The 20,066-nt window shown below is 39.0% G+C and overlaps 1 non-coding gene across 1 annotated transcript; it reads left to right on the top strand.

Moving 5' to 3' along the window:
* Nucleotides 1-2,333: 2,333 nt before the first annotated feature.
* On the top strand, nucleotides 2,334-2,440 carry LOC145608606 (small nucleolar RNA R71). The gene has a single exon (XR_014105848.1). It is a non-coding gene; the product is annotated as a small nucleolar RNA R71 (small nucleolar RNA).
* The last annotated feature ends 17,626 nt before the right edge of the window (nucleotides 2,441-20,066 follow it).

The raw sequence follows: 20,066 nt of genomic DNA, 5'->3' as shown, positions 1-20,066 counted from the left end.
GATCATAATCAACAAGGGGAATAGGCTCAAAGGGTTAGCTAGAGGAGCAAATACAAAAAAAAAAAAATAAGTAACAAAACAAAAAGAAGATAAAGTAAAATGAGAAAAGGGTGCCCTTTTCCTCCCCTAGAGCTGCTTGGTCACGATCTTGGGAGTTAGAGGACAACACAAGGATTAAGATATGCATAGTCAAGGATCCTAAACGCCGCTTAACAAAATTGATGAAGGCTTGAACAATTTAAACCTCACAAAGGATGGGAAGTAAGCAAATACTAAATAAAGAGCTTCATATCCACTATAGAGAGCAACACCATCTTACCACTTTCCCTTGAACTAAGGGTTCAAATGTCATCAATAGTTCTTAACCTTGCTACCTTAGCTTAAAATTTTTCTATCTCAACCACAAGCACTCTCAAATCGTGTAGGCCATCATCAATTAGGAAGAAAAAACATTCTCTGGCACATTATCAAAGCATTCAATTCCAAATGCATGAGTGAATTCCGAAACAAATTCATTTCATCTTTCCATAGTCATGTATGCCACAAAAAAAAAAAGGAAAACAAAACAAAAGAAAGAGGAAGAAATCAAAAAGTTTCACAAACAAGGCATATAATCAAAATAAGTCCCAATCGTCAAACAATTGATCGTTCGATAACAACATCAAAGATCCCAGGTTTCATAGAACTAATGCAAACAACCTCGAAACATTAAACTTCTTCCTAAACTAATCCTAAACTAAGCACTCAAAGAAAAAGTAAAAGAGTGAAAACAAGAAAGGTCTCACCGGGAGGTTGGCTTAAAAGAATAAAGGAGCATAAAATACAGTTCACCAAATGTCACTCCATTCGAAGCTTCCAAAAAGCAACCTACAAGGCAAGAAAAGACACAAAAGAAAGTATTAGAATAGAAAAAGGAAAGAAAATAAAAAGAAAAATAAAGGAATGGGAGAAAAAGGGTTAGAAATCCTCCGGGTTGCCTCCTAAGAAGCGCTTGTTTATGGTCTATAGCTTGACCCTTCACCTCATTAAAGGTGGATTAAAGAACATCACCTTCATCAACTTGGGGATTGAATCATAGATGCCCCTAAGCTTCAGAACTAGCACTCCTTGAGGTCTCACATCACCACAAGGAAAAGGAGGAAATGAATCAAGAGCCAATGGTGGCTCATCTTTTCTCTTTCTCTTTTTCTTGTTGATTCTTCTTCTTTTTTCACTCTTCTTTCTTTTCTTTCTAATTGGGAAATTAAGCTTGGAATCCTCAATATTAGGAAGGGAAACCTCACCATCCTAAAGAGATCCTTCAAACCAAGCGGGAATTTAAGGGAAGTCATCATACCTCATTGTAACCTTATCATCACATGGAGGTAAGCTCTCATTAGCCATCACACCTTTAACCACATCAACTCTACATACGCTCACCGCCATAGGTCTCTTCAAAACGAAATTCTCAACTAGCCTACAAGGAAAGGGAACCGGGCCTTCAAACTTGTTTGGTTCACTAAAATCAAATGGCTCCTCATTTTGTTCTTGAACCTTCTTCTCAACCACATCCTCTAAAACCTTGTCCTCCTTGCAAGTTTTGGGATGATAAGTATGTGAAGGGTTAGTAGATGATTGTAAGGGGATTTTTGTGGTTAAATGGAGAGAAGATATTTTGGCTAGTTGGGAACAACAACTTCATTGTGAGATTTGATCTCTTGGAATTGTTGAGTGATAATTTGACGTTGTTGAAGAATTTGGGCTTGTGTGTGGTCGGGTGGGGATTTTTCTTCATACGCTTGAGGAGATAGGTCATGATGTTGATCTTGAGAGTTATCTACTTGGTTGGAAAGGTAGGAAAAATTTTGGGTTGGTGGATTGAAGAGAGGTCCATCTTGGGGGTAGGAGTTTTCTTGCCTTGGAGGTTGTTGAAATTGTTGAGATTGAGTTTGGGTTACAAACTCTTCTTCCCTCAAATTCAAAACCTCACCATGCTTGGGATTGAACTCTCTACAATAGGATGCATCATTATCCGTCCCACCACAACGAGCACATGAGAAATCAATGATTTGTGACGGTTTTGAACCCAAACCAACACTTGAGTTCAACTTGGAAAGACCTTTATTCAAGAGCTCAACTATGTTCTTAAATTAGCCGAATTTCTCCTACTCATAAAGATCTCCTTGCTCCTTCTTTGGCCTCCCCAAGAATAGCTAGTAGCGACTTCTTCAATTGTAGCTTCAACTTGGCTTTGAGGGATCTTAATCAATTGGCCATCGGCATCCGCATCTAGGTTGGTCCTTGACATTGGATCCAAGCCATCATAAAAGAATCTCATGAACAAATTACAGTTGAATTCATGATGAGGACATGCTCTAATCAAATCCTTAAACCTTTCCCATGCTTCCCCAAGAGTTTCATCCGGTTCTTGCTCAAAGGAAGCTATCTTCCTCCTCATTTTGCAGTTTGCTCATCGAAAATTAACCTCTTGAGAAAGGCTTTCCCAACTTCCTTCCATGTGGCGAGAGAGTTGGGCTTCAAAAGCTTGAGCCATTTCTTTGCTCTTCCGGTAAGTGATTGCCGAAAGAGATGCATACGAATGTAATATTATCTCACTTCATTTGTTTGCATCATTGCACACAACACAAGGAATCGGTCCAAATGCTCAATGGGGTCTTCACTATAACCTCCAGAAAATTGCATAATTTGCACCATCCTAGCATATTGTGGATGGATTGTGAAATTAGTCTCGGTGGTCGGGAGAAGTATACCACTCGTGAGCTCATGGATTTCCGAATTTCCAAACTCCCTAAAAAGAAGGTCATCCTCTTGTCTTGCCATATCTCTTTGAACATAACAAAGCTAAGCACACAATTAGCAATGACAAAGAGGATTAAACAAGAAAAACCAAATGGAAAGCAAGTAAAAAGACGCTAACAACAGAAAACATAAATGTTAAACAAGCCGCTTCCCCGGCAACGGCGCCAAAATTTGATCGAGGGTTGAATAGGTCGTTAAACTACTACCCTAATAAAATTAATCATTTATATACCTAAACTACCTAACAAGTATAGGGGCAAGTGAAGGGTCGAACCACTAAGGAAGCTCACTCATTCAACATCAATTTTCACTAATGCAAGAGTAAGAAGGGGAATGTTTTTGATGGTTTTTGAATAAAGATCACTAAAAATTACAAATAAGCAAAGATAATGATGATTAAAATCAAGAGAGAATGATGCTAGGGATACGGGGGTGTCAAACATGATTAGAAAGAGGGGAACAATAATGGTTATCATGATGAACATGCCAAAGAACACAAGATTCTACCTAAACAATTCATTCTCATGCAATTATCTAAGCAAATCAATGAAAAAGGTCTATACTAATAAGGATCATTCTCATGCTTCCTATTAGTTACAATCAAATAAAGAGAATAAGGAAACACAATCCATAAAAACTCCACTTTAATAATTTATTCTCATGCAATCATTAAAATAGAGATGATCTTAATCTAGTTCAAATCACTTTCATGCATTTAAACTAGAAAACATCAAATAGAGTGCAACAATAATCTCAAGCTATCAAAAATCATGTCTTTCATCAATTTATGGCATGAGTTCAATCCAACTATCATCATTCATCCAATATCAACTCATATTTTCCACCCCTTCCCCTAGCTAAAAGATTAGCCTAGAGAATGGAGATTAAACATAATATCAAAAATTGAAACAAACTCAAGAAACTCAAAACAAAACATGATTAAAAACAATGAAAACAATAATAAGTAGATGAACTAAAAAGATTAACAAAAATAAGCAACAATAAAGCAAATAAATAAAACTAAAGGAAAGGATTAGAGATTACTAAAGAAAGGATTAATGAAAGATGAAAACTTGAAGTCTTGCTTGATTAAAGATTAAACAATCAATCCCTCACCAAACCATAAGACCACCAATCTCTTCTTCTTCGATTTTTAAGCTGCTTCAAAGGGGAATGATCCCTTGCTTCACTCACCATCAAACTCCATCTTCAAACATCGTCATCAAATCCCCACCATTCATCATGATCAACTATAATCGAGCATCAAATCGTGGCCATTCGTTTTACATTAAAATCAAGTGGAACCTCGTAATTGAACCCACATTTGTGCGCCCGCGAAGACGTCGCACAGAGGTCGCGCAAACTTCCCGCCTACAATCTGAATTTGGACTCCATTTGTGCGCCTTCTAATAGGGTTGCGTGGCCTCGAATAGCTTCAATCAAATTAGACCTTAATTGAGGTTCGATTGTTTGCAAATGGTGAAGAGTGGTGGCCGAAATTCACTACTGGTGTAGCTGTGAATTGGTGGTTATTGTTTTGGTGTGCGTGAGGTGATGAGTGGCTAAAGTTGGAGGTCGGTGGTGGCTACTCTGTTGACGGTGGTGCAGGTGGCGCTGCTTTGTTTTGTTGTTGCTGCAATTGCGGGCAATTGGTTGTTGCGAATTGGCTTGCGATGCGGCTTGGGTAAGGGTGATTAGAGTTGTTATTGCGGGTGTTATGGTGAAGTTGGGTGGCTGCAGCTGCGGTGAGGGAATGGAGCAGCTGCTAGGTGCAGTTGGAGGTGGACGGTGGTGTTATTGGTGGGCTGAGAACTGCGTGAGGTAGCAGGGGCTGTTGGTGGTTGTTTGGAGATGCGGGGGCTGATTGGTTGAGTGAGGGAGCAGGGGCTGCTGGCTGTTTTTGGTTGTTATTGGATGGCTCGGCTTGGACCATGATCTCAAACCTACACACAAACAAACCCGAGGGTGAAACCGAGACAAATAAAATAAAATAAATAATAAAATTGAACTAAATAAGCTAAAATAGAAAATAAGAGACATGAAACTAAACTAACAAAATTAAATAAAAACACAAACAAATAAAATATGAAAAAGACTAAAAACTAATTGAAATAAATAAATGTAAATTAGAATACTTTCAAGGAAAAAAAATAAAGAACGAAATATAACAAATCAAAAGCAAATAAAATACGAAAATAGACTAATTCTAATAAAAACTAGGAAAATTTGTAATTATTAATCCCAACTTTGGGCGATTTACTTTCATTAATCCGAACTATCGATTATTCTTCAATAATCCCAACTTTGGGGGGCGTCTTCTTTTATCAGGTCAAAAAACCGGTGACCTGTTTAAAAGGTTTTTTTTTTCCTTAAATGCCCACATGTCGCAATTTCATTGGTCAAAAAAATTAGAAAAAAAAAACAACCAAAACCCCTCTCAATTCCGGCCACCAGCGAAATCCCAAATAACCACCCAAAACCACCAACCGCACCAAACCGCGACCCTTAAAACAACCTAAAACCACCAGTCGCTCCAACCGTGGCCCCTTAAAACCACCCAAAACCACCAACCGGGACCCATAACCACGACCCTTAAAACCGCGGCCCTTAAAACCACCCAAAACCACCAGCTGCACCAACTGCAACCTCGACCTCCATTACCACCAACAGCGCAAATCCTCCTCCCCCTTTCGCCGCTGATTCGCCATCCCCTTTGCACCGGTGATTCCCCCTCCCCTTTCGCCGCTGATCCCCCCTCCCCCTCCCTCTGTTTCTCGCGATTTGGGGTTTCGGAGGCTGCGATTTTGGGGTTTTGGTGGCTGGGTTTGGGGTTTCGGTGGTTTTCGTTGGGGTTCAGTGGTTTTCAGTTGGGTTTTGGTGGTTTTCGGCTGGGTTCGATGGTTTTCGGTTGGGAGTTGGTGGTTTTCAGGTGGTTGCGAGGGAGGAGGTGGTGGGGCTGCGTGGGATGAAGGGAGGATTTTTTGTTTTTTTTTTTTAAACTTTGGTTTTTTTTTGGACAAATTAAGTGTTGACACGTGTCCAATAACCTGGTATAACAGGTGATTGACTTTCGTTGACCGGTTTTGGCCTGATAAAAGAAGACGCCCCCCAAAGTTGGGATCATTTAAGAATAATCGATAGTTGGGATTAATGAAAGTAAATCGCCCAAAGTTGGGATTAATTATTACAAACTTTCCTAAAAACTACGAAATGAACTAAAACACGACAAAATAACGAAATAAACTAGAAAGTTTATTAACGGGAAAACAAGAGAAAAAATTGGGAAAATAAGAGAAATCGAGCACGAAAATGACTCTAAAACTACTTCTTAAGAGTGATATAAATGTCACTCATCAAAAACTACTAAAATACATAAAATATAGATAAAAGATGAGAATAAGAAAATAACAGAAATAAAGGAAAAAATGAGCTAAATTATTGGAAAATAAGCCGGAAAATGACTCAATAAACACCCTAGAAGTGACATAAAAGTCACTTATCAGTTTCTAGGTTAGATATGTGGCAATAATGGGTTCATTGTTCACACCTGTTAATGGCATACCGTACTTGAAAATGGAACTAGATCTTATCGGATCGACTGTTTTCGACGCTGCTTTAGCTGTAGTGGATGTTGATCCAACGGGATTAGAATTTTGTGAGATAGTGGATTTGGGTTTCTCGGCAGATCTTTTTGGAACGATGGCTACTGGTGGTGTTTTTTTGTGGTTTTTTAATGGTTTCATTTGCCTTAGGTATGGGTGCTTGTACAGCTTCCTCTCCGACCATGGTGGTTTATCAACTAGTCCCTCACTCAGTTGGTGAACCTCAGGTTAGATGTTCCTTCCCCTCCTTCTTGCGCAAATTGTTCTAGGTATGGATCCAAGAGTTTTGCTGGGTGAGTTGGGTCCTGTTGACAATCTACACAAGACAACACACGTAAACTGCCCTCGGGTGTGGCTCGAAGAACCCCCCTCTGATGCCTAAGTTAGGGAGTGTTTAGAGAGAGAAAGTGTACTCAGGAAGATGTAAAGTATGTAATAACTTGTGTGTCTAACCTCTTTTCCATTGTACTTTTTCCTCTATTTATAGGTGTACGATCTCGTTTGTGGAGAGTTTGGCCTGGTCAGCTATGCCGACTGACTCTACCGGGCTAGTGAGCCCCTCTTAGCTGCCCTCTCGGCAATGAGTGCGCAAACTTGGGGCCGGGCGATAGTTCAGCGGGAGCTATCCTATACAACTAGCCCCACAAGAGGTGGTATGAGGTCACTCATGCCGACTCTTCTGTATGTGGCAGAGCCTTCCTATCTGAGCCTAGTTGGAAGGAATAGCTCAGCAAGAGCTATCCTCTACATTTAGCATCAGGCGAATACAAGTGTGACTTGTATTAAAATTTTACCAAGTTCTTACCTCGTAAAGGATCCCAAAGATGCCATCCAAATTGAGGGTGCCAACCCCTCGAACATATGCCTAGTCTTAGGGTCAAGAGCTCGAAGCTTCTCCTTGCCCATCTGAACGACGGTTGGCCTCTAAGCATGAGCTGCACAAATTAATATAACATAGGTTAAGAGTAGGATGAATGGTCTACATCTATGTAAAAAAACATTAAGGGGAAGTAGTCCTTTACCTCTTGCTGCTCCACATCCCCCTTGACGGGCTTCTTCCCGTCTCCTTCTGAGCCAGCAACAGAAGTGAGTGGCTTTCCACTCTTTGATGCCCTTGGGGCACTCGGCTTGCTGATATCCCTATTAGCAACGAGACATAAGCCGTTGCCTCCCTTCTTAAGCTTGTGGGAAATGTTCTTTTTGTTCTTGCCAGAAGCGCCCACATCTCCGGTCTTCAGCTTAGGGTCGGATGGTTTTGAGGGAGAAGGCTTGGTGGAACCATTCTGCATCAACAAAGAATAGTCCGAAAACATGCGGACTGGGAATAAATCTTGTTAAAAAAAGACAAGTGTAATTAACCTTCACCTTGGGGGTTCCGCCAGTTTTTTGTTCCTCGTTCGTCCTTTTGAGAACGTTCGAACGGTACATAGATGCAGCCGGCTTCTTAGAGGCCGAGAGCTTCGATCTCCATAGCTTTTTTTGCACGAAGAAGCAAGAGTTAGAAATCTGCAAGCAAATATTGAAAAAAACTTAAGCAGTAAAAACATCAAGCGGCCGACTACCTTTCGTCATCTCTGTACTCAGGCCGCAGGCGGCCAAGTACACACCGTCCGAGGGCCACTCGTAACGAGGAATGTAACTTTGGGGGGTTACTTCCTTCTCCCCCGTATTCTCGTGTGTCCGGACGGACAACTGGAACAGACCCTTATAAAAAATCTCCTCTTGGGCTCGCCTAGGAAGAGGCAACGGTGCTTTTTTTCCAACCAGGGGGGGGGGTATCCTTATTCTACCTATTATACTTTTGATTTATCAGGAGGTCAAAGGAGTGGAATATATAAAAATTTGTCCTCTAGTCCTTCCACTTGGACTCCTTGTCGACTGTCTTCATGTACCATTTACAGGGGTTAAGGTGTACCATCCTTCACCGCTTGTTTTTGACGTTCGGCTTAGATAGTGCATGTGGGTGAACACCTCAAAGCTGAGATCCACCTCCAGCATTTCACATGTGGCAACGTACCCCAGGAGTTCGTGACCAGTTTCTAGATACCTGGTTGGTATCCATCAAGAATTCTCTCCACTGCCGGATAGAGAGGGAAGCGCGGACCCGCCTGAATGGTTGCCTCATAGCAACCCAAGCTTTCATCATGGTAGCTGGCCATTCTAGGCCAGGTGACCGTGTATCTACAAGATCCAGCACTATGAGAATGAAGCCATGTCCCATGACATGCTTAGATTTTAACTTGGTCAGGTCGGCCTTTGTAGACACCCATTTGTGTCTCCCCAAAACCAAACCCGGTGATGAGTACCTTTCACGTCAAATCATAATCGAATGAAGTGAAAGTGTAGAAAGTCTAGTGTTGCGGATAATTTTAATTTCTTTTCTCTTCTCTCTGTTTTTTAAAAACTTATTTTAAGAAATCAGCCAATCCAGTTTGGTTGGTCAATGATATGGGTCCAATAGTAGTGTAGTTGGATGGGGCTTGACAAGAGCTTTCCAACGATATATTATAAGCCCAATTCCGATGAATATTGAGGAAGTTATGGCAAATTTACTAAACTGGGCCCGGTTTTGAGCCTTATTTGCGGCCCAATGATCTAGGGGAGGGCCTAATATAGATTTATCATTCCTAATGCAATTAGGAATGGATTTAGTCTTCTAGATTCTTCTGGAAGGTTCTTTTCATTCCTAATTCAATTAGCATTGATAAATTGACTTTTGTTGACTTTTCAGAGTTTAAATTAAAATCAAAGAGCATTTTTGAGGAAAAATACGATTTTATCTTTCTGTACGGCAATTTTTATCTGATTTTAAGAAAACGCATGATTTTCTGAATCAGCGCCAAACGCCAGATGTAGTGCCTGGCGCTACGCTTGACGCCTGGCGCCAGCATTGGCGCCTGGCGCCTGTGTTGGCGCCTGGTGCCAACAGCCAGCGTTGGCGCTGGTTCTGTTTTTTGTGCGCCAGACTCTATTTTGTTTATTTAATCTTTTTGGCTGATTTTCTCGATAAATAACGTCGTAAAAACTCCGTTTTCATTAACCAATATTCACCTACAACCAGTTTTCAATTATCAATTCTCTCTCATTCTCTTCTATAATCATTCACCAACTCTCATCAAGATTTTCTTGATTATTCTCTCTTTCTCTTTTTCTAAACTAGCTTTTTTCAAATACAAAATTCCGCATTCATTAGATCTAGAAACATCTAGCATAATTCAAAGTTGTCTTCGCCCTAGACGTGAAAGGTTTAATTTATGAGGGTTTGGTCCCAAATCTCTCTTTCAATTATTTAATTTAATTGTTTTGTCTATTATTTTCCTTGAAGTTACTAACGTGTGTATTTTGTTATTAGAAAGAGGTACGAGGCATCAAAGTAAGTACTTTATTGGTTTTTATTGATGTTACGATATAGAGTTCATGCTTAGATTGTTATTTTGATTCCTAATATCATGTCTAGGGTAACTTTAATATCAAGTATGATTATTACGATGCTTCCTATGTTTTTCCTAATATTTATGATTGTTAATATCATGTTAGGGTTAAAGATTTGATTTTTGATGTTTAGTGACATGCTAGGGTTTGTTATTAATCTTGTTAGTATCATGCCTAGGATCTTGCTATTATTATGCTTTAACATGATTATTTTAATTATGATTATTATGATAATTATTATGATTGTTATTTTAAATATTATTATTATGATTGTTATTATTATTATTATGATCATGATTATTATTATTAATATGATTGTTATCATGATGATTATTATTTTGATGATTATTATCATAATTTTTATTATTATGTTGCTTGATGCATTATTTATTGTTATTGCTTGATCACACCTTTTATGCATGTTTAAAGGGAATTTGGTACTTGTAATCACGCCTATATAAGATAAGTAATAATCTTGGTTAGGGTTAATTTGATTATAATTCAAGTGATCGCCAATAATAGTTTATTTGTGCATTAAATTCAACCAACATAGATAAACAGGATTAGGGTAATCCTATTGATTGCATGTTAGTCAGAAAGTGCACATGAATACGATCAGAATAAAGTAGAGACCTATTATTAGGGCAGGTTCAATCTCTTTTAGGTTGGATTTGTACCTTCATCTCCGATCCCTTATTTGGTTCAAGACCTTATGGAGTTGACGATCTCTTGGATCGTTAAGGGGTGTAACCTTTACCCTGTGAACGGTTTACAAGTTCCTAAAACTTGTTGGCGACTCTTTTGCTCTATCTTCTTCCCTTTTGGACGCCACCGTACTTTAGTGTATGATCACAGTGGGGTTTAAGCTAGGGGTTAACGCTTGAAATTATTCCCTACAGTTTTGGCGACTCTGCTGGGGACGATTTCTATTTTAATTCCTGAATTTGTTTCGGCAATGATTTAGAATGAGTGGATGAGACTCGAAACGTTCTAAGTATTTCAAGTGCGTAATTTTGATTTACATTATTGTCATATGCATAAATAAGATCTCATTGGAAAGACCATCCGTAAAAAGTTAAAAACATAGGATTTTACACGTAGGAAATTTGAGAAATATCTTTCACAACTAAGACCGAAATAACACTGCGCGAAACTGGAAAATTTTATCGAGCACAAAAAGCTGCTGAGGCGTGTAGGAATTAGCTCCAGGGGTAAGAGCGTTGGCGCCAGATTTTTAACTGTAGCGCCAGACGCCAGCATTGGCGCCAGGCGCTACAGCTAAAACCTGGCGCCAGTCTCTGTTTGCTGGCGCCAAATTGTTCCAATACCGAGCCAGAAATATGCGTTCTAATTTCGACCAGTTTTTCGTATTGTTTGCTCGATCCTACTTCCAGATTGAATTTTATCTCACTTTTCTTAAACCCATATGTGTTCTACATATGGATATAACCCTCTGGGAATTCATGCTCCATCTACCTGATTGAACGCTTTGAGCAACAAAGGGTACATCCGAGATTGTTTAATTCACCAACCATGGAAGCGAGTTTTTTCTAAAACTCGCGGTGTCCCATCCACTCGCGCCATCCCTTCACGGTTAGGCTTTCGCGCGGTGCATCAGGACAATTAACCATGGACCCTCTATTGACTAAACCATATCCCGAACTTTAGAGAACACAGAGCCATGGTTAGGTTGCAAATTCATTACATCATATTGTGCCTACTTGACTAATTGTGCATTATTTGTTGTGCATATATTCTATGTTTTCTTAACCGTTTGTTTGACTTGTGTTGAGATTAAATAAATTATTGACTTAAAGAACTTTGCCTAATTAATTAATTAATTAATTAATTTGAGTCAATAAAGTCTAATTTTTTAATCAGAATCGACCTAGTACGACTTTAGGCATACCCCTGTTGATTAATAACACCAAAAAGAGTCCCAGATTGATGCTCCAGCATTGGCGCCAAAGTCCGGACTTTAGCGCCACTCTGTGGAGTGTGGCGCCTGGCGACAACTCTGTTGTCTGGCGCTACGCTATATAGTGTGACGCCAGTTCTGTCGTTTTGCCGACAGTTCGGATTATTGGTCAAGTCATCACCTAGTGTCTAATTAACCAGTTTGCTAATTAATTTGGTTAACTTTCGTTGTTAATAACACCTTGTTAAGTCATTAATTGAGTCTAGTCACATAGTCTAGCCACATGGTCATGACACGAGTCTTAACATATCACCTACACTCACTAGTCTTAACACACACTTCGAGTATATGTCACCATGACCATGTCTTAGGTTCATGCATGAGTCGGTCTTTTCCGTCATTTGAGTTGGGGGTACATGCTATTCCTAATTCTTCATATCCCTCCATCTACATCATTCTTTTTCACATTCTATTCAATCTTTCTTCACTTCCTCCATCCATTGCATGTTGAATAGAGCTTGAGTCAAATAATTATTAATGAATATCCCCAAATTCCTTTTCCACAGTACTTGGTCGAGGAGAGAAGGGCGATTAATCAAGGACAACCTCTTTATTCAAGTCTCACTTTTTGATAAACCAATTCGTCAAAAGAGGAAGGCTGAGAAGGTAATGGCAACTCAAGAAGAATTCAATGAACTTAGAAGTCAATTGAATGACGTGACTGAGGTGTTAAAGGCTTTAACCCTCAAAATTGATGACCCTGTGAAGCAACAACAAATGAACCTCATGCAAGAAAGTTTGAGAAAGCTATCTAGTGACTATAAATTTCAGGGCATGAGTTCGCAAGGGTTCTCGCTGGACAAGGAACTTCTTCCGCATAAGTTCAACGCCACTGACATCCCAAAATTCAAGGCAACAGATAACCCTTATTTTCATCTAAGAGCTTTCGAAACTATAATGAACATTAAGGGTATCGATAAGAAGGTTTTCCCCTCTTTGTTCTCACTATTTCTTAAAACCGTTTGCCAACATTGGTTCTTCTCCCTTGAAAAAGAGAAAACCTCTACCTGGGAATCGATAGTAAACGCTTTCATTGATAGGTACAAGTGCAATATTCAAGCTGAAACCGATCATAGACAACTTGAGATGCTAAGACAAAAAGAGAATGAAGGCTTTACTTCATTCTTTAATAAATGGAGGGAAACTTCCGCCAAGATGATTGAGGTTCCCACTGAAAAAGAATCTGTGAGGATGTTTATCAAGAATCTCCAAGAGAGATATTCGAAGCATTTAAAATATCAACACAATCTAAATACTTTCAAGGCCGTTTATGACATCGGAATTGAAATCGAAAATGACCTCGCAAAACAAAAAGCTACTAACAATAGCAACCACAGTGGCTGGAAAGGAAAGAAGAACGACAATCCTTCTTCTTCCGAAAATGCCCACTCTAGTAATAATGTTAGTACCTTTGACCATAATGGTGTCTTAGCCATGGACAATCAAGGATCTAAAAGGAAACCCAGGAGAGAGTTCACACCCATTGGAATGACCTACGATGCTGCTTTCGATCGTCTCTATGATCGAGGATTAATCATACCTATTGGCCCTACCGAGGATCCAACGCCATAAAATTCATCTTCGAGATGGGATCCCAACTCCTATTGCAAGTACCATCGAGGAAACGGTCATACCACTGACGAATGTTACAGGTTTTAAAATCTCATTCAAGATCTCATATAAGCAAACAAGATCCCATTGCCTCTAGCTAGCGAGAAGACTGGGTGATGATGAAGCGAATGACACAAGACAAGAGGCGAGCTTCAACGACAAAATTTCATGACCTCTTTTTCTATTTCTTTTTCATTTTTTCCTTTCCCCTATAAGTCTAGCAAAGGCACCTTTCTTTTCCCTTAGATGAATTTTGTAGAATCTTTCTTTTCCCTTTTTTTTTAATAAAATGAGAATTTATTTCCTTGCATATGATCATCGCATTTCATTGCATAAAAAAAAAAAAAAAAAAAAAAAAAAAAAAAAAAAAAAAAACCATGTCGAATTAAGCACAAGGTATACCAATGATTTGAGGTACCTCTTGTAGCCATATCATATCTCCTTTCACCTTCAAATTTACAATCCTTTTTTGATAAACCACTTTGAGCCTCGTCTAACGATAGACCTTTCATTTTTCAACCCATATCTACCTAACTTTGCGATGGGATGGTGTGCAACTTATGCAATTTTCAATATCATAAAAAGCTTGAGTGACTTCAAAAGATTAAAATAGCAAAAATAAGCAAAAGCAAAAAATATATAATAAAAGTGTACAAAAGGGTAAGTGTTCCAATGTCTTTGATATGAAAATATCTTCGATAAGAATACGTCTCAGATTGCGTCTCTTATCGAGTGCTCGGTACCGTGCCTGAGAAACATGAATGCCAAGTGAGTGATAGATCGCATGATCGGGATTGCCCACACTTATAAAAATGAAATAAATGCTAAAGCAAAAAAAAAGAAGAGAGCCAAAAAAGAGAAGCAAGCCTCAAGCATAAAAATACAAATATTCAAAAGCAAGGTTGCACACCTTGGGGGCTTATCTAGGGTCTTGATCCTTTTATCCCCCTCCTTCTTCAAACCTTTATCCTAACTACGTTACAACCCTTAAAAGACCTTTTTGAGGTATACACACTTGTGCGAGGTTCAGCTAGAGCTACGTTCGGCCTGGTTCCTAACGGATACATAGGCAACCTCACATCGAGGTGCGGCCGTAATAAACATGAATTCATATTCAAATTCACACACTTACACCATGATCATATCAAGAGATTCCTTGTGCTCATCCCTATTCACTTAGAATTAGACTTTGGGGCTTGATCCTTACATCATTAGCTTACCTAGCCTAAGAGTCACCATTATTTGACTCTTTTTAATATATTTTCCACACACTTAGCCCTTGTGGCCTAAACTTAGTGTCACTATCACACACATCACAAATACATGACCAAATATACTTTCCTTAGGCACCCCTTTGTCATGGAATCTTAACACAACGCTGAATCATGCCTTGTCATGTCAAAATCGCTCATCAATCATAATCATCATTGAATCGAAGTATGAAGTGCTTAGCCTCCGTGCCTAAGTTACCCAAATACTTTCATCATTGAGTCAAAAATTGAGATAGCCTAGGATGAATTAATCCTTGCACCTTGAGAGATAGTATCTAACAACGTTTGTCTAAGCTCATTCAACATGAACCTTCAAAACTTCGATTCTTTTTCGCGTCTTTCTTTTTCGGGAGAAAGTCGGTACCCTCCACAAAAATGACGGAAAGTTTTTGCTTTTTTGCATTTTTGAGTCGCACAATCATAATACAATGCACACACGGGTCACGAGTCACACGTGTCATTTCACTTTGAGTCGAGTCAACCTCGAGTCAATCACAGCGAGTCAAGTTTATACCTTGAGTCATGTCAACTCGATTAGTCAAGCGACGTTAAACCTTATGTCAACCCTAAGATAATTAAAGATATTGGCAAAGATCTATAGTAAAAATAAATACAGGTGCAGCAGAATAGGGAAGACCCTACTCCAGCGCCAGACGACAACATCTAGCGTATAGAAACAGATTTCCGCGCTTAGCGCTAGATCTCAGCGTTTGGCGGAAGAGTCAATTCTTGGCGCCAGAGATATTTCAGGAGCGACAGAGCTCGAAGCCTCTCAGAATGGTTATTTCGACTTCATACAACAATTTTGGGTTCCTTGGTACGCCAGATTAGCCCCTATAAGCAATTTGACATAATTATGTAGTCGGTTTGATTATAGTTTAAGTGATCGACCTGACTAAAGATCGTCTCACTTAGCTTAAGCGCCTAAAACACTGGCTCATTACAATCGGTTTACAAGCAAGCACTTAAACGACAATATTTCCAAATATGGATTGTCGCGCATTCTTCTTAAATGACAATTTTTCCAAGATTGGATTGTCATCTCAAACTGACAATGTTTCTAAAAATGGATTGTCGTGTGTCTTCTTCAACGACAATTTTTCCAAGATTTGATTGTTATCTCTGGCAAAGTTTCCAAGCGTGGATTGTCGTGCTCCTTCTTTGTTTGGCAAGTTTTTTCCAGGTTCGAATTGTCATACATTCATCGACTCATTGGCAAGTTTTCCGAGATTGGATTGTCATACACCCAGTTCCCTATGGCAAAATTTCCCAAAGGATTGTCGTCTACTCATCATAAATTTCGGCAAAAGTTCCTCAACGTGGATTGTCATTCAGTTCAGCAAGTGGCAAATTTTCCTGAAGTGGATTGTCGGTCGACTCTTTTTTGCAAATGTTCCAAGACGCGAATTGTCAATTGTTGCAATATTTTCCTAAAAAGATTGTCGCATAGTGTTGGCAAATTCCCAAGGTGGATTGCTCTCAAGAGTTATATTTTAAGATGTTGATTGTCGATCGTAGAAAAATTCTTATGACAGATTGTTACGAAGCATTGGCAACTTTCCCTAAATCGGATTGTCATACATCATACAAGAGTTGTGTTGGAAACTATTCCCAAAGAAAAGAGGATTGTCATCACAGCAAAAGCACCGACATACTGGTTCAGAAGCAGCAAAAGCGCTGACGTACTGGCATAGCAGCATTAAGGATCAACAAGCAGTGCTCTTTTCGAAGACTATCATAGCCGAAATTGGAGGCAGTTATAGGCGTAGCAGTCTTTAGGCGGTATTCTCTAGCTTGCAGAAGATCGTCAAAACAAGCAGCAAGATGGCATTCCCTAGATTGTGGAGAGTTGTCACAAACAACTGAAGGTAATTTCAAGCGAAGTTGTCTTCGACTATGTTCCCTTAGACGTGGAAGATGGTAATAAAGCGGAAGAAGATTGTTTCAAGCGAAGCAATCTTCGATAGTATTCCCTTGGACGTGGAGTATTATCAATGCGGATGGGGATCGTTTCAAGCGAAGCAATCTTCGATGGTATTCCCTTGGACGTGGAATATTAATATAGCGGGAGAGGATCGTTACAAGCGAAGCAGTCTTCTATATTGGAAGCAGTTACAATCGTAGCAGTTTTCAAGCAGGATGCCATTCTCTTGGCAAGAGGTCATCAAAACAACAGCAAACAGCAGCAAATCGGTTACTTTAAGAGACGTGTGCTCGACGGTGCAAGATACGCGTTTCTTAACTCTTTTATCTGTTTCACTAACGCTAGTTTTGCAGGTATCGGCGTTGCAAGAGTAGTTTAGGATCGCAGAACGTTCTGAATCATTCTCCGTCCCTATCGATAATTTGACTTTTGTTTTCGAAACTTGCGTTTCTCCAAACTCAGTCAAAGTGGGGGCTTCTGTAGACACCCATTTGTGTCTCCCCAAAACCAAACCCGGTGATGAGTAATTTTCACGTCGAATCATAATCGAATGAAGTGAAAGTGTAGAAAGTCTAGTGTTGCGGATAGTTTAAATTTCTTTTCTCTTCTCTCTGTTTTTGAAAACTTATTTTAAGAAAACAACCAATCCAGTTTGGTTGGTCCATGATATCGGTCCAATAGTAGTGTAGTTGGATGGGGCTTGACGAGAGCTTTCCAACGATATATTATAAGCCCAATTCCGATGAATATTGAGGAAGTTATGGCCAATTTACAAAACTGGGCCCGGTTTTGAGCCTTATACGCGGCCCAATGATCTAGGGGAGGGCCTAATATAGATTGATCATTCCTAATGCAATTAGGAATGGTTTTAGTCTTCTAGATTCTTCTAGAAGGTTCTTTTCATTCCTAATTTAATTAACATTGATAAATTGACTTTTGTTGACTTTTCAGAGTTTTAATTAAAATCAAAGAGCATTTTTGAGGAAAAATATGATTTTATCTTCATGTACGACAATTTTTATCTGATTTTAAGTAAACGCGTGATTTTCTTAATCAGCGCCAAACGCCAGCTGTAGCTCCTGGCACTACACTTGGCGCGTGGTGCCAACAGCCAACGTTGGCGCTGGTTCTGTTTTTTGTGCGCCAGACTCTGTTTTGTTTATTTTATCTTTTTGGCTGATTTTCTCTAAAAATAAAGTCGTAAAAACTTCGTTTTCATTAACCAATATTCACCTACAAACAATTTTCATTCATCAATTCTCTCTCATTCTCTTCTATAATCATTCACCAACTCTCATCAAGATTTTCTTGATTATTCTCTCTTTCTCTTTTTCTAAACTAGCTTTTCTCAAATACAAAATTTTGCATTGATTAGATCTAGAAACACCTAGTATAATTCGAAGTTGCCTTCGCCCTAGACGTGAAAGGTTTAATTTATGAGGGTTTGGTCCCAAATCTCTCTTTCAATTATTTAATTGTTTTGTTTTGTTTATTATTTTCCTTAAAGTTACTAACGTGTGTATTTTGTTATTAGAAAGAGGTACGAGGCATCAAAGTAAGTACTTTAATTGTTTTTTATTGATGTTACAATATAGAGTTCATGCTTAGATTGTTATTTTGATTCCTGGTATCATGTCTAGGGTAACTTTAATATCAAGTATGATTATTACGATGCTTCCTATGTTTTTCCTAATATTTATGATTGTTAATATCATGTTAGGGTTAAAGATTTGATTTTTGATGTTTAGTGACATGCTAGGGTTTGTTATTAATCTTGTTAGTATCATGCCTAGGATCTTGCTATTATTATGCTTTAACATGATTATTTTAATTATGATTATTATGATAATTATTATGATTGTTATTTTAAATATTATTATTATGATTGTTATTATTATTATTATGATCATGATTATTATTATTAATATGATTGTTATCATGATGATTATTATTTTGATGATTATTATCATAATTTTTATTATTATGTTGCTTGATGCATTATTTATTGTTATTGCTTGATCACACCTTTTATGCATGTTTAAAGGGAATTTGGTACTTGTAATCACGCTTATATAAGATAAGTAATAATCTTGTTTAGGGTTAATTTGATTATAATTCAAGTGATCGCCAATAATAGTTTATTTGTGCATTAAATTCAACCAACATAGATAAACAGGTTTAGGGTAATCCTGTTGATTGCATGTTAGTCAGAAAGTGCACATGAATACGATCAGAATAAAGTAGAGACCTATTATTAGGGCAGGTTCAATCTCTTTTAGGTTGGATTTGTACCTTCATCTCCGATCCCTTATTTGGTTCAAGACCTTATGGAGTTGACGATCTCTTGGATCGTTAAGGGGTGTAACCTTTACCCTGTGAACGGTTTACAAGTTCCTAAAACTTGTTGGCGACTCTTTTGCTCTATCTTCTTCCCTTTTGGATGCCACCGTACTTTAGTGTATGATCAAAGTGGGGTTCAAGCTAGGGGTTAACGCTTGAAATTATTCCCTACAGCCTTCATTAGGCCTTCAGGAATGTGCTTATAATAGGGAACACGCTCCCGACGGTGCGTAACATGCGGCTCGGCCCAACCTTCACCTTTTTCAACTTACAAGGACTCTTTTGTCGTGTTTATCTTAGCCCGTACATCCTCCGAGTCAACTGAGGCACTATAATAAGATGGAGGTCGAGTCGTCATCAAAGCTCTCACCAGAGTTGAGGGACTGCCGACTGGTGCAAGCAGGGTCCTCCCTCAGTCTCTCCTCCGACGCCTGTCCAGAAGGCTCAGCTGTAGACTGATTTTCAGCCTCCCATAAGATTGTGTCGCTGGGAGTACCACTGGAGGTTAGGGAATCGTAATATGTTAGATTTGGAAATGGGTCAGAAGAAGGGCTTGGAGGATGATCTCGAAGCTCACTAATAGGCGCCCTAATAGAGCCGTCTAAATATATAGTGGACCCCTCCGAATGGTAAAAAGAACCATCCGAATTATATTGTCTTGCAGTTCTCTTTGTTCTAGCCATGGTGTCCTACATAGACACAGAAATGGTCGGATTTGGGGAGGTTTGCGAAGGATGGTCCATGAACAAGCATTCGGCACCGCTAGTTCTAGATTTAGCCATCCCCAGTGACCAGCTGATCACTACCCTAGGCCATGCCATGTGCGTTTAGGATACCATTTTAAAAAACAAAGCACAGAAAAAGTAAAAAAGAAAGAAAAAGAAGCAGACGGTTACCTTTAAAGGGTAATAGGAGACGGCTGAAAGAAGCTTGACGTTTGTTTACAGGCGAACTTGCAAACGACTGTCGGATGCTTGCATAGAACTAGTCAAGAGTTCAGAAGTCAAAGGCTTTGGATTCTCTCAAAAGATTCGTGTGAAAAAATGAAGGGTGGTCAACCCCTATTTATAGAAAGGGTAAAGAATCTAGAGTAAAAATCCTTAGATTCA

The sequence above is a fragment of the Chenopodium album genome, chromosome 2 (genome assembly GCF_948465745.1).
Source record: "Chenopodium album chromosome 2, dcCheAlbu1.1, whole genome shotgun sequence".
NCBI classification, from domain to species: Eukaryota; Viridiplantae; Streptophyta; class Magnoliopsida; order Caryophyllales; family Amaranthaceae; genus Chenopodium; species Chenopodium album.
The sequence above is the reverse complement of the archived record's forward strand: the minus strand, read 5'-3'. Positions and strand labels throughout refer to the sequence as shown.